Raw genomic sequence first — 3,696 nt, 5'->3', positions numbered from 1 at the left:
GGTGACCTCAGGGGCGTCTGGGGGGCTCGGTCAGTTGAGTGTCCAACTCGGCTCAGGTCATGATCTCGTGGTCTGTGAGTTCGAGCCCTGCATCAGGCTCTGCAACTGACAGCTCAGAGCCTGGAGCCTGCTTCAGATTCCATGTCTCCCTCTCTCTCTGTCTTTCCCCCTTGCATGTTCTGTCTCTCTCTCAAACATAAATAAACATTAAAAAAAAAATCAGACGACCTCAACCTTTTTCTAAACATGGGCCCTGATCCTTCTCTTGATAATTTACAAAGTACCTTTCATTTTCCTCCCTCCATGGCAGTTCTCTTGTTTCTTGGTGGGGGGGTGGAGGTGGGTGAATCATAGGTTTGAAATGTTACTATGAGGTTCTGGAAGAATCCCTGAAATAGCTCTGGATCACCAATCCTCATCCTCTCCCTTTTATGTACCCCAGCTTCTCTGACATACGCAACTCTCCTTCTTCCGAGAGTCGATGAAGACGCGATTGCTGCTTATAGCTTTATTATCCACCCGTTCTCCCAAATACGAGCCCAACTCAGAGAGGCTAGGTGAAAGCCAGCTCTTAAAACTCACCACAAGGAACTGGGGGTCCCAAAGACAGTGCCAAAGGAATCTCAGTTAAAGACCATTCAGGTCACTACTCAAAAAACAGGATCCTAGAGGGGGCACCTGGGTGGCTCAGACAGTTAAGCATCTGACTTGGGCTCAGGTCATAAGCCCCTGGTTTGTGAGTTCGAGCCCCACATCGGGCTGCATGCTGACAGCTCAGAGCCTGGAGCCTGCTTCCAATTCTGTGTCTCCCTCTCTCTCTGCCCCTCTCCTGCTCTCTCTCTCTCTCTCTCAAAAATAAATAAATGAACATCAAAAAAAGAAAAAAAAAGAAAAAGAAAATAGACCTTCATACTAGCAGGCTCTGGACTGGAGCTCTGGCTTTTCCAATTACAAATGTGCATGATCTTAAGCAAATATCTGTACCTCATGAGCCTTAGTTTCTTCACCACTAAAGTAAAAGCATATCGTCTACCTCTCAAGCTGTCTCTGGATCAAAAGAGATAGCATATGTGAAGAATACATTAGAGCACACAGCATACAGTAGGTGCTTAAGTGCATGGCGGCTGTCATTCCACCTGAGGTCAAGCCACCTAATGTAAGGCTCGCTGTGGTCAAATAAGAGGGCAAAGGAAATGCATATTCTGCTCTTTACATTTTCACCTAGTGATTATTTTTGTTTTTGCTAGAACACTTTGCTCCGCAATTATATGGATTCTCCCCGCCACCGTCAGCTCCACACACAGGCTTTTCTGTGTACGGGTGTGGCCTTAGGAACCCCCTATGAAGCTTCTCATTTCCAGCTCCTCACTGTACTCCAACAAGCACTGCTTACGCTGAGTGGACCCGGGAGAAAAGGGAAACTGGAAAAGCAAAACAAGCCTAGATCTTAAAACCAAGTAAGGAGACAGTGTGGTCAAAGACGAGATTGCTGTATGGACAGGTCAAGGTGATGTTCAAAAGTGATTCCAGGGGGGCACCTGGCTGCTTCAGTTGGTAGAGTAGGAGACGCTTGATCTCAAGGTCATGAGTTCAAGCCCCATGCTGGGTGTAGAGGTTACTTATTTTGAGAGAGAGTGGGTCCAGGAAACAGGGAGAGGGAGAGAGAGAGTCTTAAAGCAGGCTCCACACTGCCAGCCGCACAGCCCCACATGGGATCCATCTCACTCCTGCACCACGAGATCCTGACCTGACATGAAATCAAGAGTTGGACTCTTAACTGACTGAGCCACCCAGGTGCCCCCAGTTCAGTGCACTTCTTGAGGGACAGAGTATGCCTTGTATTTTTTTAGAGGTTGTTTTTAAAGTAATCTCTACACCCAACGTGGGCTTGAACCCACAACCCCAAGATCAAGAGTCACATGCTCGAGACACCTGGGTTATTCAGCCAGTTATATGACCGACTCTTGATTTGGGCTCAGGTCATGATCTCAGACTCGTGAGACTGAGCCTCGCATCAGGCTCTGTGCCGAGCATGGAGTCTGCTTAAAGATTCTCTCTTTCCTGGGGCGCCTGGGTGGCTCAGTCTATTGAGCATTCTGACTTCAGCTCAGGTCATGATCTCACCGCTCATGGGTTCAAGCCCTGCATCGGGCTCTGTGCTGACAGCTCAGAGCCTAGAGCCTGCTTCACATTCTGTGTCTCCCTCTCTCTCCTCTTCCATACTTGTGCTCTGTCTCTCTCTGTCTCTCAAAAGTGAATAAACGTTAAAAAAAAGTTTTTTTTAAAGATTCTTGCTCTCCCTTTCTCTCTGTACCCCCCACCTCTCTTTCTCAAATAAATGAATAAATAAATAAGAAAAAAGTCTTTAAATAAAAGAGTCACGTGCTTTACCCCATTGAGCCATCCAGGTGCCCTTGCCTTGTATGTTTTTAGAGAAGCCAAAATAACCCAGATACCCACTTGAATTTACCCAACTGCACAGCCCAGCCACAAGGGTAGTATGGCTGCTGTATCCCTAATTTGTTAACCAAAATCTATAAGAACGCCCCTGGGTATCCGGTCTGAGATTGTGGAGAGGGGGCCCGAAATAACTTCTTGTTGCTTATTATTGAATTAAGCACAGCCTCAGCCCACGGCATTCAGCTGTTTTCCACAGGTTAACTTCAACCTGTTCGCTGGGCTTTTTCCGCCTGGCTTCCCCATTCACACCCACACTTCAACCAAACTGGACTGTTCATTCCCTGCACACGCCCCCAACACTCCCACCCCAGTGTCTTTGCTGTTTCTTTTTATTTACGACTTCTTTCCTGTCTCCCATCTCTACCTACTGAAATCCTTCAGCATCTCCTCCAACTGATGTGATCTCTCTTCCCTCTGAACTATGATGGAATTTACGTTCCACCTCACTTGTGACATGTGTTCTCCTTTGAGTCCTCCCCGGGGTTCAGGCATACTCTGCAGTCTGGTAACTTGGGGGGACTGTGGTGAGGGGGTAAATCCGCCTGTGGGCAGGAAATCGACAAAACTGATGAGGCACAAAACCAAGTCGGAAGCAGGAAGCAGCAAGGTGGGGTACGATGTGTCCTAGCCAGGTTCGGATTTGCATCCAGGAAGGATCCTTATGGCGGCAAAGAGGATGAGATCCTGACTTCCTAACGCAGCCCACTGAGGTCCAAAGGCATAAATGATGTCTAATGGCCTGGGATAGTCCCACATGAGGCAGAGAAGGACCAAGGAAGGTCCTCTGAGGGGAGACTTTCCATTGAAAGAGAATGTCGTTGGGTGGTCCACACTGGTAACCGGAGTCCAGCTCGCTACAGGAGGGTCTGGTTCGGGCCAAGCTGTCCTCCCCAAAGGAAAGAACTGCATCTAAGACACTAAAGAGTCGGGACTCTTAGGCGCCAGGCAGTCATTCTTTAGAACACTTCTGACCTGAGTCTGACGGAGCAGAGGTGACACCTTGAAAAATCATCTTGATGAGGATGGATCAAGTCAGCGTTCGATGCCGGAACCAGTCAAAGCTAATGGCTTGGTGGGGGCCACCGCTGGCTAATGGGGGTAATGGTGGGGAACACTGACTCTGGAACCAGCTACCTGACTTCAACAGCTTGTTCCTAAGGGAGTGGGGAGAATTGAATCAGCCCACTGAGAGCTGCAAGTGGTACCTCCTTGATGTGGCCGGTTGTGAAAGTCCGT

Source organism: Crocuta crocuta, unplaced genomic scaffold, assembly GCF_008692635.1.
Source record: "Crocuta crocuta isolate KB4526 unplaced genomic scaffold, BGI_CrCroc_1.0 scaffold241, whole genome shotgun sequence".
Taxonomy (NCBI): domain Eukaryota; kingdom Metazoa; phylum Chordata; class Mammalia; order Carnivora; family Hyaenidae; genus Crocuta; species Crocuta crocuta.
The sequence above is the reverse complement of the archived record's forward strand: the minus strand, read 5'-3'. Positions refer to the sequence as shown.